Raw genomic sequence first — 21,636 nt, forward strand, 5'->3', positions numbered from 1 at the left:
GGCACCAGGGCAGCAGAGACGCTCGGGCCTGTACAGCCTTCCTGTGCTTTGCCCTGTGTGTGCAGTGGCACCAGGCCAGCAGAGACGCTCGGGCCTGTGCAGCCTTCCTGTGCTTTGCCCTGTGTGTGCAGTGGCACCAGGGCAGCAGAGACGCTCGGGCCTGTGCAGCCTTCCTGTGCTTTGCCCTGTGTGTGCAGTGGCACCAGGGCAGCAGAGACGCTCGGGCCTGTGCAGCCTTCCTGTGCTTTGCCCTGTGTGTGCTGTGCCACCAGGTCAGCAGTGACACTCGGGCCTGTGCAGCCATCCTGTGCTTTGCCCTGTGTGTGTAGTGGCACAAGGGCAGCAGTGACGCTCGGGCCTGTCCAGCCTTCCTGTGCTATGCCCTGTGTGGGCAGTGGCACCAGGCCAGCAGTGACACTCGGGCCTGTGCAGCCTTCCTGTGCTTTGCCCTGTGTGTGCAGTGGCACCTGGCCAGCAGTGACGCTCGTGCCTGTGCAGCCTTCCTGTGCTTTGCCCTGTGTGTGCAGTGGCACCTGGCCAGCAGTGACGCTCGTGCCTGTGCAGCCTTCCTGTGCTTTGCCCTGTGTGTGCAGTGGCACCAGGCCAGCAGAGACGCTCGGGCCTGTGCAGCCTTCCTGTGCTTTGCCCTGTGTGTGCAGTGGCACCAGGCCACCAGTAAAGCTCGAGCCTGTGCAGCCTTCCTATGCTTTGCCCTGTGTGTGCAGTGGCACCAGGCCAGCAGAGACGCTCGGACCTGTGCAGCCTTCCTGTGCTTTGCCCTGTGTGTGCAGTGGCACCAGGGCAGCAGTGACGCTTGGGCCTTTGCAGCCTTCATGTGCTTTGCCCTGTGTCTGCAGTGGCACCAGGCCAGCAGAGACGCTCGGGCCTGTGCAGCCTTCCTGTGCTTTGCCCTGTGTGTGCAGTGGCACCAGGGCAGCAGAGACGCTCGAGCCTGTGCAGCCTTCCTGTGCTTTGCCCTGTGTCTGCAGTGGCACCAGGGCAGCAGAGACGCTCGGGCCTGTGCAGCCTTCCTGTGCTTTGCCCTGTGTGTGCAGTGGCACCAGGCCAGCAGTAGCGCTCGGGCCTGTGCAGCCGTCCTGTGCTTTGCCCCGTGTGTGCAGTGGCACCAGGGCAGCAGAGACGCTCGGGCCTGTGCAGCCTTCCTGTGCTTTGCCCTGTGTGTGCAGTGGCACCAGGCCAGCAGAGACGCTCGGGCCTGTGCAGCCTTCCTGTGCTATGCCCTGTGTGTGCAGTGGCACCATGTCAGCAGAGACGCTCGGGCCTGTGCAGCCTTCCTGTGCTTTGCCCTGTGTGTGCAGTGGCACCAGGCCAGCAGAGACGCTCGGGCCTGTGCAGCCTTCCTGTGCTTTGCCCTGTGTGTGCAGTGGCACCAGGGCAGCAGTGACGCTCCGGCCTGTGCAGCCTTCCTGTGCTTTGCCCTGTGTGTGCAGTGGCACCAGGTCAGCAGTGACGCTCGGGCCTGTGCAGCCTTCCTGTGCTTTGCCCTGTGTGTGCAGTGGCACCAGGGCAGCAGTGACGCTCGGGCCTGTGCAGCCTTCATGTGCTTTGCCCTGTGTGTGCAGTGGCACCAGGCCAGCAGAGACGCTCGGGCCTGTGCAGCCTTCCTGTGCTTTGCTCTGTGTGTGCAGTGGCACCAGGGCAGCAGAGACGCTCAGGCCTGTGCAGCCTTCATGTGCTTTGCCCTGTGTGTGCAGTGGCACCCGGCCAGCAGAGACGCTGGGGCCTGTGCAGCCTTCCTGTGCTTTGCCCTGTGTGTGCAGTGGCACCAGGGCAGCAGTGACGCTCGGGCCTGTGTAGCCTTCCTGTGCTTTGCCCTGTGTGTGCAGTGGCACCAGGGCAGCGGAGACGCTCGGGCCTGTGCAGCCTTCCTGTGCTTTGCCCTGTGTGTGCAGTGGCACCAGGCCAGCAGTGACGCTCGGGCCTGTGCAGCCTTCCTGTGCTTTGCCCTGTGTGTGCAGTGGCACCAGGCCAGCAGTGACGCTCGGGCCTGTGCAGCCTTCCTGTGCTTTGCCCCGTGTGTGCAGTGGCACCAGGGCAGCAGAGACGCTCGGGCCTGTGCAGCCTTCCTGTGCTTTGCCCTGTGTGTGCAGTGCCACCAGGCCAGCAGAGACGCTCGGGCCTGTGCAGCCTTCCTGTGCTTTGCCCTGTGTGTGCAGTGGCACCAGGCCAGCAGTGACGCTCGGGCCTGTGCAGCCTTCCTGTGCTTTGCCCTGTGTGTGCAGTGGCACCAGGGCAGCAGTGACGCTCGGGCCTGTGCAGCCTTCCTGTGCTTTGCCCTGTGTGTGCAGTGGCACCAGGGCAGCAGTGACGCTCGGGCCTGTGCAGCCTTCCTGTGCTTTGCCCTGTGTGTGCAGTGGCACCAGGGCAGCAGAGACGCTCGGGACTGTGCAGCCTTCCTGTGCTTTGCCCCGTGTGTGCAGTGCCACCAGGGCAGCGGAGACGCTCGGGCCTGTGCAGCCTTCCTGTGCTTTGCCCTGTGTGTGCAGTGGCACCAGGCCAGCAGTGATGCTCGAGCCTGTGCAGCCTTCCTGTGCTTTGCCCTGTGTGTGCAGTGGCACCAGGCCAGCAGAGACGGTAGGGCCTGTGCAGCCTTCCTGTGCTTTGCCCTGTGTGTGCAGAGGCACCCGGCCAACAGAGACGGTCGGGCCTGTGTAGCCTTCCTGTGCTTTGCCCTGTGTGTGAAGTGGCACCAGGGCAGCAGTGACGCTCGGGCCTGTGCAGCCTTCCTGTGCTTTGCCCTGTGTGTGCAGTGGCACCAGGCCAGCAGTGACGCTCGAGCCTGTGCAGCCTTCCTGTGCTTTGCCCTGTGTGTGCAGTGGCACCAGGGCAGCAGAGACGCTCGGGCTTGTGCAGCCTTCCTGTGCTTTGCCCTGTGTGTGCAGTGGCAGCAGGCCAGCAGTGACGCTCCGGCCTGTGCAGCCTTCCTGTGCTTTGCCCTGTGTGTGCAGTGGCACCCGGCCAGCAGTGACGCTCGGGCCTGTGCAGCCTTCCTGTGCTTTGCCCTGTGTGTGCAGTGGCACCAGGCCAGCAGTGACGCTCGGGCCTGTGCAGCCTTCCTGTGCTTTGCCCTGTGTGTGCAGTGGCACCAGGCCAGCAGTGACGCTCGAGCCTGTGCAGCCTTCCTGTGCTTTGCCCTGTGTGTGCAGTGGCACCAGGGCAGCAGAGACGCTCGGGCCTGTGCAGCCTTCCTGTGCTTTGCCCTGTGTGTGCAGTGGCGCCAGGCCAGCAGTGACGCTCCGGCCTGTGCAGCCTTCCTGTGCTTTGCCCTGTGTGTGCAGTGGCACCCGGCCAGCAGTGACGCTCGGGCCTGTGCAGCCTTCCTGTGCTTTGCCCTGTGTGTGCAGTGGCACCAGGCCAGCAGTGCCGCTCGGGCCTGTGCAGCCTTCCTGTGCTTTGCCCTGTGTGTGCAGTGGCACCAGGCCAGCAGTGACGCTCGGGCCTGTGCAGCCTTCCTGTGCTTTGCCCCGTGTGTGCAGTGGCACCAGGGCAGCAGAGACGCTCGGGCCTGTGCAGCCTTCCTGTGTTTTGCCCTGTGTGTGCAGTGGCACCAGGGCAGCAGTAACGCTCGAGCCTGTGCACCCTTCCTGTGCTTTGCCCTGTGTGTGCAGTGGCACCAGGCCAGCAGAGACGCTCGGGCCTGTGCAGCCTTCCTGTGCTTTGCCCTGTGTGTGCAGTGGCACCAGGCCAGCAGTAACGCTCGAGCCTGTGCAGCCTTCCTGTGCTTTGCCCTGTGTGTGCAGTGGCACCAGGCCAGCAGAGACGCTCGGGCCTGTGCAGCCTTCCTGTGCTTTGCCCTGTGTGTGCAGTGCCACCAGGCCAGCAGAGACGCTCGGGCCTGTGCAGCCTTCCTGTGCTTTACCCTGTGTGTGCAGTGGCACCCGGCCAGCAGTGACGCTCGGGCCTGTGCAGCCTTCCTGTGCTTCGCCCTGTGTGTGCAGTGGCACCAGGCCAGCAGAGACGCTCGGGCCTGTGCAGCCTTCCTGTGCTTTGCCCTGTGTGTGCAGTGGCACCAGGGCAGCAGTGACGCTCGGGCCTGTGCAGCCTTCCTGTGCTTTGCCCTGTGTGTGCAGTGGCACCAGGCCAGCAGAGACGCTCGGGCCTGTGCAGCCTTCCTGTGCTTTGCCCTGTGTGTGCAGTGGCACCAGGCCAGCAGTGACGCTCGGGCCTGTGCAGCCTTCCTGTGCTTTGCCCTCTGTGTGCAGTGGCACCCGGCCAGCAGTAACGCTCTGGCCTGTGCAGCCTTCCTGTGCTTTGCCCTGTGTGTGCAGTGGCACCAGGGCAGCAGAGACGCTCGGGCCTGTGCAGCCTTCCTGTGCTTTGCCCTGTGTGTGCAGTGGCACCAGGCCAGCAGTGACGCTCGGGCCTGTGCAGCCTTCCTGTGCTTTGCCCCGTGTGTGCAGTGGCACCAGGCCAGCAGAGACGCTCGGGCCTGTGCCGCCTTCCTGTGCTTTGCCCTATGTGTGCAGTGGCACCAGGCCAGCAGAGACGCTCGGGCCTGTGCCGCCTTCCTGTGCTTTGCCCTGTGTGTGCAGTGGCACCCGGCCAGCAGTGACGCTCGGGCCTGTGCAGCCTTCCTGTGCTTTGCCCTGTGTGTGCAGTGGCACCAGGGCAGCAGTGACGCTCGGGCCTGTGCAGCCTTCCTGTGCTTTGCCCTGTGTGTGCAGTGGCACCAGGCCAGCAGAGACGCTCGAGCCTGTGCACCCTTTCTGTGCTTTGCCCTGTGTGTGCAGTGGCACCAGGTCAGCAGAAACACTCGAGCCTGTGCACCCTTTCTGTGCTTTGCCCTGTGTGTGCAGTGGCACCAGGCCAGCAGAGACGCTCGGACCTGTGCAGCCTTCCTGTGGTTTGCCCTGTGTGTGCAGTGGCACCAGGTCAGCAGAGACGCTCGGGCCTGTGCAGCCTTCCTGTGCTTTGCCCTGTGTGTGCAGTGGCACCAGGCCAGCAGAGACGCTCGGGCCTGTGCAGCCTTCCTGTGCTTTGCCCTGTGTGTGCAGTGGCACCAGGGCAGCAGTGACGCTCGGGCCTGTGCAGCCTTCCTGTGCTTTGCCCTGTGTGTGCAGTGGCACCAGGCCAGCAGTGCCGCTCGGGCCTGTGCAGCCTTCCTGTGCTTTGCCCTGTGTGTGCAGTGGCACCAGGGCAGCAGTGACGCTCGGGCCTGTGCACCCTTTCTGTGCTTTGCCCTGTGTGTGCTGTGCCACCAGGTCAGCAGTGACACTCGGGCCTGTGCAGCCATCCTGTGCTTTGCCCTGTGTGTGCAGTGGCACCAGGACAGCAGTGACGCTCGGGCCTGTCCAGCCTTCCTGTGCTATGCCCTGTGTGGGCAGTGGCACCAGGCCAGCAGTGACGCTCGGGCCTGTGCAGCCTTCCTGTGCTTTGCCCTGTGTGTGCAGTGGCACCTGGCCAGCAGTGTCGCTTGTGCCTGTGCAGCCTTCCTGTGCTTTGCCCTGTGTGTGCAGTGGCACCTGGCCAGCAGTGACGCTCGTGCCTGTGCAGCCTTCCTGTGCTTTGCCCTGTGTGTGCAGTGGCACCAGGCCAGCAGAGACGCTCGGGCCTGTGCAGCCTTCCTGTGCTTTGCCCTGTGTGTGCAGTGGCACCAGGCCACCAGTAAAGCTCGAGCCTGTGCAGCCTTCCTATGCTTTGCCCTGTGTGTGCAGTGGCACCAGGCCAGCAGAGACGCTCGGACCTGTGCAGCCTTCCTGTGCTTTGCCCTGTGTGTGCAGTGGCACCAGGGCAGCAGTGACGCTTGGGCCTGTGCAGCCTTCATGTGCTTTGCCCTGTGTCTGCAGTGGCACCAGGCCAGCAGAGACACTCGGGCCTGTGCAGCCTTCCTGTGCTTTGCCCTGTGTGTGCAGTGGCACCAGGGCAGCAGAGACGCTCGAGCCTGTGCAGCCTTCCTGTGCTTTGCCCTGTGTCTGCAGTGGCACCAGGGCAGCAGAGACGCTCGGGCCTGTGCAGCCTTCCTGTGCTTTGCCCTGTGTGTGCAGTGGCACCAGGCCAGCAGTAGCGCTCGGGCCTGTGCAGCCTTCCTGTGCTTTGCCCCGTGTGTGCAGTGGCACCAGGGCAGCAGAGACGCTCGGGCCTGTGCAGCCTTCCTGTGCTTTGCCCTGTGTGTGCAGTGGCACCAGGCCAGCAGAGACGCTCGGGCCTGTGCAGCCTTCCTGTGCTATGCCCTGTGTGTGCAGTGGCACCAGGTCAGCAGAGACGCTCGGGCCTGTGCAGCCTTCCTGTGCTTTGCCCTGTGTGTGCAGTGGCACCAGGCCAGCAGAGACGCTCGGGCCTGTGCAGCCTTCCTGTGCTTTGCCCTGTGTGTGCAGTGGCACCAGGGCAGCAGTGACGCTCCGGCCTGTGCAGCCTTCCTGTGCTTTGCCCTGTGTGTGCAGTGGCACCAGGTCAGCAGTGACGCTCGGGCCTGTGCAGCCTTCCTGTGCTTTGCCCTGTGTGTGCAGTGGCACCAGGGCAGCAGTGACGCTCGGGCCTGTGCAGCCTTCATGTGCTTTGCCCTGTGTGTGCAGTGGCACCAGGCCAGCAGAGACGCTCGGGCCTGTGCAGCCTTCCTGTGCTTTGCCCTGTGTGTGCAGTGGCACCAGGGCAGCAGAGACGCTCAGGCCTGTGCAGCCTTCATGTGCTTTGCCCTGTGTGTGCAGTGGCACCCGGCCAGCAGAGACGCTGGGGCCTGTGCAGCCTTCCTGTGCTTTGCCCTGTGTGTGCAGTGGCACCAGGGCAGCAGTGACGCTCGGGCCTGTGCAGCCTTCCTGTGCTTTGCCCTGTGTGTGCAGTGGCACCAGGGCAGCAGTGACGCTCGGGCCTGTGCAGGCTTCCTGTGCTTTGCCCTGTGTGTGCAGTGGCACCAGGGCAGCGGAGACGCTCGGGCCTGTGCAGCCTTCCTGTGCTTTGCCCTGTGTGTGCAGTGGCACCAGGCCAGCAGTGACGCTCGGGCCTGTGCAGCCTTCCTGTGCTTTGCCCCGTGTGTGCAGTGGCACCAGGCCAGCAGTGACGCTCGGGCCTGTGCAGCCTTCCTGTGCTTTGCCCCGTGTGTGCAGTGGCACCAGGGCAGCAGAGACGCTCGGGCCTGTGCAGCCTTCCTGTGCTTTGCCCTGTGTGTGCAGTGCCACCAGGCCAGCAGAGACGCTCGGGCCTGTGCAGCCTTCCTGTGCTTTGCCCTGTGTGTGCAGTGGCACCAGGCCAGCAGTGACGCTCGGGCCTGTGCAGCCTTCCTGTGCTTTGCCCTGTGTGTGCAGTGGCACCAGGGCAGCAGTGACGCTCGGGCCTGTGCAGCCTTCCTGTGCTTTGCCCTGTGTGTGCAGTGGCACCAGGGCAGCAGTGACGCTCGGGCCTGTGCAGCCTTCCTGTGCTTTGCCCTGTGTGTGCAGTGGCACCAGGGCAGCAGAGACGCTCGGGACTGTGCAGCCTTCCTGTGCTTTGCCCCGTGTGTGCAGTGCCACCAGGGCAGCGGAGACGCTCGGGCCTGTGCAGCCTTCCTGTGCTTTGCCCTGTGTGTGCAGTGGCACCAGGCCAGCAGTGACGCTCGGGCCTGTGCAGCCTTCCTGTGCTTTGCCCTGTGTGTGCAGTGGCACCAGCCCAGCAGTGATGCTTGAGCCTGTGCAGCCTTCCTGTGCTTTGCCCTGTGTGTGCAGTGGCACCAGGCCAGCAGAGACCGTAGGGCCTGTGCAGCCTTCCTGTGCTTTGCCCTGTGTGTGCAGTGGCACCCGGCCAAGAGAGACGCTCGGGCCTGTGCAGCCTTCCTGTGCTTTGCCCTGTGTGTGAAGTGGCACCAGGGCAGCAGTGACGCTCGGGCCTGTGCAGCCTTCCTGTGCTTTGCCCTGTGTGTGCAGTGGCACCAGGCCAGCAGTGACGCTCGAGCCTGTGCAGCCTTCCTGTGCTTTGCCCTGTGTGTGCAGTGGCACCAGGGCAGCAGAGACGCTCGGGCCTGTGCAGCCTTCCTGTGCTTTGCCCTGTGTGTGCAGTGGCAGCAGGCCAGCAGTGACGCTCCGGCCTGTGCAGCCTTCCTGTGCTTTGCCCTGTGTGTGCAGTGGCACCCGGCCAGCAGTGACGCTCGGGCCTGTGCAGCCTTCCTGTGCTTTGCCCTGTGTGTGCAGTGGCACCAGGCCAGCAGTGATGCTCGAGCCTGTGCAGCCTTCCTGTGCTTTGCCCTGTGTGTGCAGTGGCACCAGGGCAGCAGAGACGCTCGGGCCTGTGCAGCCTTCCTGTGCTTTGCCCTGTGTGTGCAGTGGCACCAGGCCAGCAGTGACGCTCCGGCCTGTGCAGCCTTCCTGTGCTTTGCCCTGTGTGTGCAGTGGCACCCGGCCAGCAGTGACGCTCGGGCCTGTGCAGCCTTCCTGTGCTTTGCCCTGTATGTGCAGTGGCACCAGGCCAGCAGTGACGCTCGGGCCTGTGCAGCCTTCCTGTGCTTTGCCCTGTGTGTGCAGTGGCACCAGGCCAGCAGTGACGCTCGGGCCTGTGCAGCCTTCCTGTGCTTTGCCCTGTGTGTGCAGTGGCACCAGGGCAGCAGAGACGCTCAGGCCTGTGCAGCCTTCCTGTGTTTTGCCCTGTGTGTGCAGTGGCACCAGGGCAGCAGTAACGCTCGAGCCTGTGCACCCTTCCTGTGCTTTGCCCTGTGTGTGCAGTGGCACCAGGCCAGCAGAGACGCTCGGGCCTGTGCAGCCTTCCTGTGCTTTGCCCTGTGTGTGCAGTGGCACCAGGCCAGCAGTAACGCTCGAGCCTGTGCAGCCTTCCTGTGCTTTGCCCTGTGTGTGCAGTGGCACCAGGCCAGCAGAGACGCTCGGGCCTGTGCAGCCTTCCTGTGCTTTGCCCTGTGTGTGCAGTGCCACCAGGCCAGCAGAGACGCTCGGGCCTGTGCAGCCTTCCTGTGCTTTGCCCTGTGTGTGCAGTGGCACCCGGCCAGCAGTGACGCTCGGGCCTGTGCAGCCTTCCTGTGCTTTGCCCTGTGTGTGCAGTGGCACCAGGCCAGCAGAGACCGTAGGGCCTGTGCAGCCTTCCTGTGCTTTGCCCTGTGTGTGCAGTGGCACCCGGCCAACAGAGACGCTCGGGCCTGTGCAGCCTTCCTGTGCTTTGCCCTGTGTGTGAAGTGGCACCAGGGCAGCAGTGACGCTCGGGCCTGTGCAGCCTTCCTGTGCTTTGCCCTGTGTGTGCAGTGGCACCAGGCCAGCAGTGACGCTCGAGCCTGTGCAGCCTTCCTGTGCTTTGCCCTGTGTGTGCAGTGGCACCAGGGCAGCAGAGACGCTCGGGCCTGTGCAGCCTTCCTGTGCTTTGCCCTGTGTGTGCAGTGGCAGCAGGCCAGCAGTGACGCTCCGGCCTGTGCAGCCTTCCTGTGCTTTGCCATGTGTGTGCAGTGGCACCCGGCCAGCAGTGACGCTCGGGCCTGTGCAGCCTTCCTGTGCTTTGCCCTGTGTGTGCAGTGGCACCAGGCCAGCAGTGACGCTCGGGCCTGTGCAGCCTTCCTGTGCTTTGCCCTGTGTGTGCAGTGGCACCAGGCCAGCAGTGACGCTCGAGCCTGTGCAGCCTTCCTGTGCTTTGCCCTGTGTGTGCAGTGGCACCAGGGCAGCAGAGACGCTCGGGCCTGTGCAGCCTTCCTGTGCTTTGCCCTGTGTGTGCAGTGGCACCAGGCCAGCAGTGACGCTCCGGCCTGTGCAGCCTTCCTGTGCTTTGCCCTGTGTGTGCAGTGGCACCCGGCCAGCAGTGACGCTCGGGCCTGTGCAGCCTTCCTGTGCTTTGCCCTGTGTGTGCAGTGGCACCAGGCCAGCAGTGACGCTCGGGCCTGTGCAGACTTCCTGTGCTTTGCCCTGTGTGTGCAGTGGCACCAGGCCAGCAGTGACGCTCGGGCCTGTGCAGCCTTCCTGTGCTTTGCCCCGTGTGTGCAGTGGCACCAGGGCAGCAGAGACGCTCAGGCCTGTGCAGCCTTCCTGTGTTTTGCCCTGTGTGTGCAGTGGCACCAGGGCAGCAGTAACGCTCGAGCCTGTGCACCCTTCCTGTGCTTTGCCCTGTGTGTGCAGTGGCACCAGGCCAGCAGAGACGCTCGGGCCTGTGCAGCCTTCCTGTGCTTTGCCCTGTGTGTGCAGTGGCACCAGGCCAGCAGTAACGCTCGAGCCTGTGCAGCCTTCCTGTGCTTTGCCCTGTGTGTGCAGTGGCACCAGGCCAGCAGAGACGCTCGGGCCTGTGCAGCCTTCCTGTGCTTTGCCCTGTGTGTGCAGTGCCACCAGGCCAGCAGAGACGCTCGGGCCTGTGCAGCCTTCCTGTGCTTTGCCCTGTGTGTGCAGTGGCACCCGGCCAGCAGTGACGCTCGGGCCTGTGCAGCCTTCCTGTGCTTTGCCCTGTGTGTGCAGTGGCACCAGGCCAGCAGAGACGCTCGGGCCTGTGCAGCCTTCCTGTGCTTTGCCCTGTGTGTGCAGTGGCACCAGGGCAGCAGAGACGCTCGAGCCTGTGCAGCCTTCCTGTGCTTTGCCCTGTGTGTGCAGTGGCACCAGGCCAGCAGAGACGCTCGGGCCTGTGCAGCCTTCCTGTGCTTTGCCCTGTGTGTGCAGTGCCACCAGGCCAGCAGAGACGCTCGGGCCTGTGCAGCCTTCCTGTGCTTTGCCCTGTGTGTGCAGTGGCACCCGGCCAGCAGTGACGCTCGGGCCTGTGCAGCCTTCCTGTGCTTTGCCCTGTGTGTGCAGTGGCACCAGGCCAGCAGAGACCGTAGGGCCTGTGCAGCCTTCCTGTGCTTTGCCCTGTGTGTGCAGTGGCACCCGGCCAACAGAGACGCTCGGGCCTGTGCAGCCTTCCTGTGCTTTGCCCTGTGTGTGAAGTGGCACCAGGGCAGCAGTGACGCTCGGGCCTGTGCAGCCTTCCTGTGCTTTGCCCTGTGTGTGCAGTGGCACCAGGCCAGCAGTGACGCTCGAGCCTGTGCAGCCTTCCTGTGCTTTGCCCTGTGTGTGCAGTGGCACCAGGGCAGCAGAGACGCTCGGGCCTGTGCAGCCTTCCTGTGCTTTGCCCTGTGTGTGCAGTGGCAGCAGGCCAGCAGTGACGCTCCGGCCTGTGCAGCCTTCCTGTGCTTTGCCATGTGTGTGCAGTGGCACCCGGCCAGCAGTGACGCTCGGGCCTGTGCAGCCTTCCTGTGCTTTGCCCTGTGTGTGCAGTGGCACCAGGCCAGCAGTGACGCTCGGGCCTGTGCAGCCTTCCTGTGCTTTGCCCTGTGTGTGCAGTGGCACCAGGCCAGCAGTGACGCTCGAGCCTGTGCAGCCTTCCTGTGCTTTGCCCTGTGTGTGCAGTGGCACCAGGGCAGCAGAGACGCTCGGGCCTGTGCAGCCTTCCTGTGCTTTGCCCTGTGTGTGCAGTGGCACCAGGCCAGCAGTGACGCTCCGGCCTGTGCAGCCTTCCTGTGCTTTGCCCTGTGTGTGCAGTGGCACCCGGCCAGCAGTGACGCTCGGGCCTGTGCAGCCTTCCTGTGCTTTGCCCTGTGTGTGCAGTGGCACCAGGCCAGCAGTGACGCTCGGGCCTGTGCAGACTTCCTGTGCTTTGCCCTGTGTGTGCAGTGGCACCAGGCCAGCAGTGACGCTCGGGCCTGTGCAGCCTTCCTGTGCTTTGCCCCGTGTGTGCAGTGGCACCAGGGCAGCAGAGACGCTCAGGCCTGTGCAGCCTTCCTGTGTTTTGCCCTGTGTGTGCAGTGGCACCAGGGCAGCAGTAACGCTCGAGCCTGTGCACCCTTCCTGTGCTTTGCCCTGTGTGTGCAGTGGCACCAGGCCAGCAGAGACGCTCGGGCCTGTGCAGCCTTCCTGTGCTTTGCCCTGTGTGTGCAGTGGCACCAGGCCAGCAGTAACGCTCGAGCCTGTGCAGCCTTCCTGTGCTTTGCCCTGTGTGTGCAGTGGCACCAGGCCAGCAGAGACGCTCGGGCCTGTGCAGCCTTCCTGTGCTTTGCCCTGTGTGTGCAGTGCCACCAGGCCAGCAGAGACGCTCGGGCCTGTGCAGCCTTCCTGTGCTTTGCCCTGTGTGTGCAGTGGCACCCGGCCAGCAGTGACGCTCGGGCCTGTGCAGCCTTCCTGTGCTTTGCCCTGTGTGTGCAGTGGCACCAGGCCAGCAGAGACGCTCGGGCCTGTGCAGCCTTCCTGTGCTTTGCCCTGTGTGTGCAGTGGCACCAGGGCAGCAGAGACGCTCGAGCCTGTGCAGCCTTCCTGTGCTTTGCCCTGTGTGTGCAGTGGCACCAGGGCAGCAGTGACGCTCGGGCCTGTGCAGCCTTCCTGTGCTTTGCCCTGTGTGTGCAGTGGCACCAGGCCAGCAGAGACGCTCGGGCCTGTGCAGCCTTCCTGTGCTTTGCCCTGTGTGTGCAGTGGCACCAGGCCAGCAGTGACGCTCGGGCCTGTGCAGCCTTCCTGTGCTTTGCCCTGTGTGTGCAGTGGCACCCGGCCAGCAGTAACGCTCTGGCCTGTGCAGCCTTCCTGTGCTTTGCCCTGTGTGTGCAGTGGCACCAGGGCAGCAGAGACGCTCGGGCCTGTGCAGCCTTCCTGTGCTTTGCCCTGTGTGTGCAGTGGCACCAGGCCAGCAGTAGCGCTCGGGCCTGTGCAGCCTTCCTGTGCTTTGCCCTGTGTGTGCAGTGGCACCAGGCCAGCAGAGACGCTCGGGCCTGTGCAGCCTTCCTGTGCTTTGACCTGTGTGTGCAGTGGCACCAGGGCAGCAGAGACGCTCGGGCCTGTGCAGCCTTCCTGTGCTTTGCCCTGTGTGTGCAGTGGCACCAGGCCAGCAGAGACGCTCGGGCCTGTGCAGCCTTCCTGTGCTTTGCCCTGTGTGTGCAGTGCCACCAGGCCAGCAGAGACGCTCGGGCCTGTGCAGCCTTCCTGTGCTTTGCCCTGTGTGTGCAGTGTCACCCGGCCAGCAGTGACGCTCGGGCCTGTGCAGCCTTCCTGTACTTTGCCCTGTGTGTGCAGTGGCACCAGGCCAGCAGAGACGCTCGGGCCTGTGCACCCTTTCTGTGCTTTGCCCTGTGTGTGCAGTGGCACCAGGGCAGCAGAGACGCTCGGGCATGTGCAGCCTTCCTGTGCTTTGCCCTGTGTGTGCAGTGGCACCAGGCCTGCAGAGACGCTCGGGCCCGTGCAGCCTTCCTGTGCTTTGCCCTGTGTGTGCAGTGGCACCAGGGCAGCAGAGACGCTCGGGCCTGTGCAGCCTTCCTGTGCTTTGCCCTGTGTGTGCAGTGGCACCAGGCCAGCAGAGACGCTCGGGCCTGTGCAGCCTTCCTGTGCTTTGCCCTGTGTGTGCAGTGGCACCAGGGCAGCAGAGACGCTCGGGCATGTGCACCCTTCCTGTGCTTTGCCCTGTGTGTGCAGTGGCACCAGGCCAGCAGTGATGCTCGGGCCTGTGCAGCCTTCCTGTGCTTTGCCCTGTGTGTGCAGTGGCACCAGGCCAGCAGAGACGCTCAGGCCTGTGCAGCCTTCCTGTGCTTTGCCCTGTGTGTGCAGTGGCACCAGGCCAGCAGAGACGCTCGGGCCTGTGCAGCCTTCCTGTGCTATGCCCTGTGTGTGCAGTGGCACCAGGTCAGCAGTGACGCTCGGGCCTGTGCAGCCTTCCTGTGCTTTGCCCTGTGTGTGCAGTGGCACCAGGGCAGCAGAGACGCTCGGGCCTGTGCAGCCTTCCTGTGCTTTGCCCTGTGTGTGCAGTGGCACCAGGCCAGCAGAGACGCTCGGGCCTGTGCAGCCTTCCTGTGCTTTGCCCTGTGTGTGCAGTGGCACCAGGCCAGCAGTGACGCTCGTGCCTGCTCAGCCTTCCTGTGCTTTGCCCTGTGTGTGCAGTGGCACCAGGCCAGCAGAGAAGCTCGGGCCTGTGCAGCCTTCCTGTGCTTTGCCCTGTGTGTGCTGTGCCACCAGGTCAGCAGAGACGCTCGGGCCTGTGCAGCCTTCCTGTGCTTTGCCCTGTGTGTGCAGTGGCACCAGGCCAGCAGAGACGCTCGGGCCTGTGCAGCCTTCCTGTGCTTTGCCCTGTGTGTGCAGTGGCACCAGGGCAGCAGAGACGCTCGGGCCTGTGCAGCCTTCTGGTGCTTTGCCCTGTGTGCAGTGGCACCAGGCCAGCAGAGACGCTCGGGCCTGTGCAGCCTTCCTGTGCTTTGCCCTGTGTGTGCAGTGGCACCAGGCCAGCAGTGACGCTCGGGCCTGTACAGCCTTCCTGTGCTTTGGCCTGTGTGTGCAGTGGCACCAGGCCAGCAGTGACGCTCGGGCCTGTGCAGCCATCCTGTGCTTTGCCCTGTGTGTGCAGTGCCACCAGGCCAGCAGTGACGCTCGGGCCTGCGCAGCCTTCCTGTGCTTTGCCCTGTGTGTGCAGTGGCACCAGGCCAGCAGAGACGCTCGGGCCTGTGCAGCCTTCCTGTGCTTTGCCCTGTGTGTGCAGTGGCACCAGGCCAGCAGTGACGCTCGTGCCTGCTCAGCCTTCCTGTGCTTTGCCCTGTGTGTGCAGTGGCACCAGGCCAGCAGAGACGCTCGGGCCTGTGCAGCCTTCCTGTGCTTTGCCCTGTGTGTGCAGTGGCACCAGGCCAGCAGTGACGCTCGAGCCTGTGCAGCCTTCCTGTGCTTTGCCCTGTGTGTGCAGTGGCACCAGGGCAGCAGAGACGCTCGGGCCTGTGCAGCCTTCCTGTGCTTTGCCCTGTGTGTGCAGTGGCAGCAGGCCAGCAGTGACGCTCCGGCCTGTGCAGCCTTCCTGTGCTTTGCCCTGTGTGTGCAGTGGCACCCGGCCAGCAGTGACGCTCGGGCCTGTGCAGCCTTCCTGTGCTTTGCCCTGTGTGTGCAGTGGCACCAGGCCAGCAGTGACGCTCGGGCCTGTGCAGCCTTCCTGTGCTTTGCCCTGTGTGTGCAGTGGCACCAGGCCAGCAGTGACGCTCGAGCCTGTGCAGCCTTCCTGTGCTTTGCCCTGTGTGTGCAGTGGCACCAGGGCAGCAGAGACGCTCGGGCCTGTGCAGCCTTCCTGTGCTTTGCCCCGTGTGTGCAGTGGCACCAGGGCAGCAGAGACGCTCGGGCCTGTGCAGCCTTCCTGTGCTTTGCCCTGTGTGTGCAGTGCCACCAGGCCAGCAGAGACGCTCGGGCCTGTGCAGCCTTCCTGTGCTTTGCCCTGTGTGTGCAGTGGCACCAGGCCAGCAGTGACGCTCGGGCCTGTGCAGCCTTCCTGTGCTTTGCCCTGTGTGTGCAGTGGCACCAGGGCAGCAGTGACGCTCGGGCCTGTGCAGCCTTCCTGTGCTTTGCCCTGTGTGTGCAGTGGCACCAGGGCAGCAGTGACGCTCGGGCCTGTGCAGCCTTCCTGTGCTTTGCCCTGTGTGTGCAGTGGCACCAGGGCAGCAGAGACGCTCGGGACTGTGCAGCCTTCCTGTGCTTTGCCCCGTGTGTGCAGTGCCACCAGGGCAGCGGAGACGCTCGGGCCTGTGCAGCCTTCCTGTGCTTTGCCCTGTGTGTGCAGTGGCACCAGGCCAGCAGTGACGCTCGGGCCTGTGCAGCCTTCCTGTGCTTTGCCCTGTGTGTGCAGTGGCACCAGCCCAGCAGTGATGCTCGAGCCTGTGCAGCCTTCCTGTGCTTTGCCCTGTGTGTGCAGTGGCACCAGGCCAGCAGAGACCGTAGGGCCTGTGCAGCCTTCCTGTGCTTTGCCCTGTGTGTGCAGTGGCACCCGGCCAACAGAGACGCTCGGGCCTGTGCAGCCTTCCTGTGCTTTGCCCTGTGTGTGAAGTGGCACCAGGGCAGCAGTGACGCTCGGGCCTGTGCAGCCTTCCTGTGCTTTACCCTGTGTGTGCAGTGGCACCAGGCCAGCAGTGACGCTCGAGCCTGTGCAGCCTTCCTGTGCTTTGCCCTGTGTGTGCAGTGGCACCAGGGCAGCAGAGACGCTCGGGCCTGTGCAGCCTTCCTGTGCTTTGTCCTGTGTGTGCAGTGGCAGCAGGCCAGCAGTGACGCTCCGGCCTGTGCAGCCTTCCTGTGCTTTGCCCTGTGTGTGCAGTGGCACCCGGCCAGCAGTGACGCTCGGGCCTGTGCAGCCTTCCTGTGCTTTGCCCTGTGTGTGCAGTGGCACCAGGCCAGCAGTGACGCTCGGGCCTGTGCAGCCTTCCTGTGCTTTGCCCTGTGTGCGCAGTGTCACCAGGCCAGCAGTGACGCTCGAGCCTGTGCAGCCTTCCTGTGCTTTGCCCTGTGTGTGCAGTGGCACCAGGGCAGCAGAGACGCTCGGGCCTGTGCAGCCTTCCTGTGCTTTGCCCTGTGTGTGCAGTGGCACCAGGCCAGCAGTGACGCTCCGGCCTGTGAAGCCTTCCTGTGCTTTGCCCTGTGTGTGCAGTGGCACCCGGCCAGCAGTGACGCTCGGGCCTGTGCAGCCTTCCTGTGCTTTGCCCTGTGTGTGCAGTGGCACCAGGCCAGCAGTGACGCTCGGGCCTGTGCAGCCTTCCTGTGCTTTGCCCTGTGTGTGCAGTGGCACCAGGCCAGCAGTGACGCTCGGGCCTGTGCAGCCTTCCTGTGCTTTGCCCCGTGTGTGCAGTGGCACCAGGGCAGCAGAGACGCTCAGGCCTGTGCAGCCTTCCTGTGTTTTGCCCTGTGTGTGCAGTGGCACCAGGGCAGCAGTAACGCTCGAGCCTGTGCACCCTTCCTGTGCTTTGCCCTGTGTGTGCAGTGGCACCAGGCCAGCAGAGACGCTCGGGCCTGTGCAGCCTTCCTGTGCTTTGCCCTGTGTGTGCAGTGGCACCAGGCCAGCAGTAACGCTCGAGCCTGTGCAGCCTTCCTGTGCTTTGCCCTGTGTGTGCAGTGGCACCAGGCCAGCAGAGACGCTCGGGCCTGTGCAGCCTTCCTGTGCTTTGCCCTGTGTGTGCAGTGCCACCAGGCCAGCAGAGACGCTCGGGCCTGTGCAGCCTTCCTGTGCTTTGCCCTGTGTGTGCAGTGGCACCCGGCCAGCAGTGACGCTCGGGCCTGTGCAGCCTTCCTGTGCTTTGCCCTGTGTGTGCAGTGGCACCAGGCCAGCAGAGACGCTCGGGCCTGTGCAGCCTTCCTGTGCTTTGCCCTGTGTGTGCAGTGGCACCAGGGCAGCAGAGACGCTCGAGCCTGTGCAGCCTTCCTGTGCTTTGCCCTGTGTGTGCAGTGGCACCAGGGCAGCAGTGACGCTCGGGCCTGTGCAGCCTTCCTGTGCTTTGCCCTGTGTGTGCAGTGGCACCAGGCCAGCAGAGACGCTCGGGCCTGTGCAGCCTTCCTGTGCTTTGCCCTGTGTGTGCAGTGGCACCAGGCCAGCAGTGACGCTCGGGCCTGTGCAGCCTTCCTGTGCTTTGCCCTGTGTGTGCAGTGGCACCCGGCCAGCAGTAGCGCTCTGGCCTGTGCAGCCTTCCTGTGCTTTGCCCTGTGTGTGCAGTGGCACCAGGGCAGCAGAGACGCTCGGGCCTGTGCAGCCTTCCTGTGCTTTGCCCTGTGTGTGCAGTGGCACCAGGCCAGCAGTAGCGCTCGGGCCTGTGCAGCCTTCCTGTGCTTTGCCCTGTGTGTGCAGTGGCACCAGGCCAGCAGAGACGCTCGGGCCTGTGCAGCCTTCCTGTGCTTTGACCTGTGTGTGCAGTGGCACCAGGGCAGCAGAGACGCTCGGGCCTGTGCAGCCTTCCTGTGCTTTGCCCTGTGTGTGCAGTGGCACCAGGCCAGCAGAGACGCTCGGGCCTGTGCAGCCTTCCTGTGCTTTGCCCTGTGTGTGCAGTGCCACCAGGCCAGCAGAGACGCTCGGGCCTGTGCAGCCTTCCTGTGCTTTGCCCTGTGTGTGCAGTGGCACCCGGCCAGCAGTGACGCTCGGGCCTGTGCAGCCTTCCTGTACTTTGCCCTGTGTGTGCAGTGGCACCAGGCCAGCAGAGACGCTCGGGCCTGTGCACCCTTTCTGTGCTTTGCCCTGTGTGTGCAGTGGCACCAGGGCAGCAGAGACGCTCGGGCCTGTGCAGCCTTCCTGTGCTTTGCCCTGTGTGTGCAGTGGCACCAGGCCTGCAGAGACGCTCGGGCCCGTGCAGCCTTCCTGTGCTTTGCCCTGTGTGTGCAGTGGCACCAGGGCAGCAGAGACGCTCGGGCCTGTGCAGCCTTCCTGTGCTTTGCCCTGTGTGTGCAGTGGCACCAGGCCAGCAGAGACGCTCGGGCCTGTGCAGCCTTCCTGTGCTTTGCCCTGTGTGTGCAGTGGCACCAGGGCAGCAGAGACGCTCGGGCATGTGCACCCTTCCTGTGCTTTGCCCTGTGTGTGCAGTGGCACCAGGCCAGCAGTGACGCTCGGGCCTGTGCAGCCTTCCTGTGCTTTGCCCTGTGTGTGCAGTGGCACCAGGCCAGCAGAGACGCTCAGGCCTGTGCAGCCTTCCTGTGCTTTGCCCTGTGTGTGCAGTGGCACCAGGCCAGCAGAGACGCTCGGGCCTGTGCAGCCTTCCTGTGCTTTGCCCTGTGTGTGCAGTGGCACCAGGTCAGCAGTGACGCTCGGGCCTGTGCAGCCTTCCTGTGCTTTGCCCTGTGTGTGCAGTGGCACCAGGGCAGCAGAGACGCTCGGGCCTGTGCAGCCTTCCTGTGCTTTGCCCTGTGTGTGCAGTGGCACCAGGCCAGCAGAGACGCTCGGGCCTGTGCAGCCTTCCTGTGCTTTGCCCTGTGTGTGCAGTGGCACCAGGCCAGCAGTGACGCTCGTGCCTGCTCAGCCTTCCTGTGCTTTGCCCTGTGTGTGCAGTGGCACCAGGCCAGCAGAGACGCTCGGGCCTGTGCAGCCTTCCCGTGCTTTGCCCTGTGTGTGCTGTGCCACCAGGTCAGCAGAGACGCTCGGGCCTGTGCAGCCTTCCTGTGCTTTGCCCTGTGTGTGCAGTGGCACCAGGCCAGCAGAGACGCTCGGGCCTGTGCAGCCTTCCTGTGCTTTGCCCTGTGTGTGCAGTGGCACCAGGGCAGCAGAGACGCTCGGGCCTGTGCAGCCTTCTGGTGCTTTGCCCTGTGTGCAGTGGCACCAGGCCAGCAGAGACGCTCGGGCCTGTGCAGCCTTCCTGTGCTTTGCCCTGTGTGTGCAGTGGCACCAGGCCAGCAGTGACGCTCGGGCCTGTACAGCCTTCCTGTGCTTTGGCCTGTGTGTGCAGTGGCACCAGGCCAGCAGTGACGCTCGGGCCTGTGCAGCCATCCTGTGCTTTGCCCTGTGTGTGCAGTGCCACCAGGCCAGCAGTGACGCTCGGGCCTGCGCAGCCTTCCTGTGCTTTGCCCTTTGTGTGCAGTGGCACCAGGCCAGCAGAGACGCTCGGGCCTGTGCAGCCTTCCTGTGGTTTGCCCTGTGTGTGCAGTGGCACCAGGCCAGCAGTGACGCTCGTGCCTGCTCAGCCTTCCTGTGCTTTGCCCTGTGTGTGCAGTGGCACCAGGCCAGCAGAGACGCTCGGGCCTGTGCAGCCTTCCTGTGCTTTGCCCTGTGTGTGCAGTGGCACCAGGCCAGCAGTGACGCTCGAGCCTGTGCAGCCTTCCTGTGCTTTGCCCTGTGTGTGCAGTGGCACCAGGGCAGCAGAGACGCTCGGGCCTGTGCAGCCTTCCTGTGCTTTGCCCTGTGTGTGCAGTGGCAGCAGGCCAGCAGTGACGCTCCGGCCTGTGCAGCCTTCCTGTGCTTTGCCCTGTGTGTGCAGTGGCACCCGGCCAGCAGTGACGCTCGGGCCTGTGCAGCCTTCCTGTGCTTTGCCCTGTGTGTGCAGTGGCACCAGGCCAGCAGTGACGCTCGGGCCTGTGTAGCCTTCCTGTGCTTTGCCCTGTGTGTGCAGTGGCACCAGGCCAGCAGTGACGCTCGAGCCTGTGCAGCCTTCCTGTGCTTTGCCCTGTGTGTGCAGTGGCACCAGGGCAGCAGAGACGCTCGGGCCTGTGCAGCCTTCCTGTGCTTTGCCCTGTGTGTGCAGTGGCACCAGGCCAGCAGTGACGCTCCGGCCTGTGCAGCCTTCCTGTGCTTTGCCCTGTGTGTGCAGTGGCACCCGGCCAGCAGTGACGCTCGGGCCTGTGCAGCCTTCCTGTGCTTTGCCCTGTGTGTGCAGTGGCACCAGGCCAGCAGTGACGCTCGGGCCTGTGCAGCCTTCCTGTGCTTTGCCCTGTGTGTGCAGTGGCACCAGGCCAGCAGTGACGCTCGGGCCTGTGCAGCCTTCCTGTGCTTTGCCCCGTGTGTGCAGTGGCACCAGGGCAGCAGAGACGCTCGGGCCTGTGCAGCCTTCCTGTGTTTTGCCCTGTGTGTGCAGTGGCACCAGGGCAGCAGTAACGCTCGAGCCTGTGCACCCTTCCTATGCTTTGCCCTATGTGTGCAGTGGCACCAGGCCAGCAGAGACGCTCGGGCCTGTGCAGCCTTCCTGTGCTTTGCCCTGTGTGTGCAGTGGCACCAGGCCAGCAGTAACGCTCGAGCCTGTGCAGCCTTCCTGTGCTTTGCCCTGTGTGTGCAGTGGCACCAGGCCAGCAGAGACGCTCGGGCCTGTGCAGCCTTCCTGTGCTTTGCCCTGTGTGTGCAGTGCCACCAGGCCAGCAGAGACGCTCGGGCCTGTGCAGCCTTCCTGTGCTTTGCCCTGTGTGTGCAGTGGCACCCGGCCAGCAGTGACGCTCGGGCCTGTGCAGCTTTCCTGTGCTTTGCCCTGTGTGTGCAGTGGCACCAGGCCAGCAGAGACGCTCGGGCCTGTGCAGCCTTCCTGTGCTTTGCCCTGTGTGTGCAGTGGCACCAGGGCAGCAGAGACGCTCGAGCCTGTGCAGCCTTCCTGTGCTTTGCCCTGTGTGTGCAGTGGCACCAGGGCAGCAGTGACGCTCGGGCCTGTGCAGCCTTCCTGTGCTTTGCCCTGTGTGTGCAGTGGCACCAGGCCAGCAGAGACGCTCGGGCCTGTGCAGCCTTCCTGTGCTTTGCCCTGTGTGTGCAGTGGCACCAGGCCAGCAGTGACGCTCGGGCCTGTGCAGCCTTCCTGTGCTTTGCCCTGTGTGTGCAGTGGCACCCGGCCAGCAGTAACGCTCTGGCCTGTGCAGCCTTCCTGTGCTTTGCCCTGTGTGTGCAGTGGCACCAGGGCAGCAGAGACGCTCGGGCCTGTGCAGCCTTCCTGTGCTTTGCCCTGTGTGTGCAGTGGCACCAGGCCAGCAGTAGCGCTCTGGCCTGTGCAGCCTTCCTGTGCTTTGCCCTGTGTGTGCAGTGGCACCAGGCCAGCAGAGACGCTCGGGCCTGTGCAGCCTTCCTGTGCTTTGACCTGTGTGTGCAGTGGCACCAGGGCAGCAGAGACGCTCGGGCCTGTGCAGCCTTCCTGTGCTTTGCCCTGTGTGTGCAGTGGCACCAGGCCAGCAGAGATGCTCGGGCCTGTGCAGCCTTCCTGTGCTTTGCCCTGTGTGTGCAGTGCCACCAGGCCAGCAGAGACGCTCGGGCCTGTGCAGCCTTCCTGTGCTTTGCCCTGTGTGTGCAGTGGCACCCGGCCAGCAGTGACGCTCGGGCCTGTGCAGCCTTCCTGTACTTTGCCCTGTGTGTGCAGTGGCACCAGGCCAGCAGAGACGCTCGGGCCTGTGCACCCTTTCTGTGCTTTGCCCTGTGTGTGCAGTGGCACCAGGGCAGCAGAGACGCTCGGGCCTGTGCAGCCTTCCTGTGCTTTGCCCTGTGTGTGCAGTGGCACCAGGCCAGCAGAGACGCTCGGGCCTGTGCAGCCTTCCTGTGCTTTGCCCTGTG

At 64.6% G+C, this 21,636-nt stretch overlaps 1 protein-coding gene across 1 annotated transcript in view; it reads right to left on the reverse strand.

Moving 5' to 3' along the window:
- Nucleotides 1-21,636, reverse strand: part of LOC147725757 (uncharacterized) — a 389,171-nt gene that overhangs the window by 299,645 nt on the left and 67,890 nt on the right. The gene's annotated exons all lie outside the window — the stretch shown is intronic.

This window comes from Lissotriton vulgaris, chromosome 3_2 (assembly GCF_964263255.1).
Source record: "Lissotriton vulgaris chromosome 3_2, aLisVul1.2, whole genome shotgun sequence".
In the NCBI taxonomy this organism is placed as follows: domain Eukaryota; kingdom Metazoa; phylum Chordata; class Amphibia; order Caudata; family Salamandridae; genus Lissotriton; species Lissotriton vulgaris.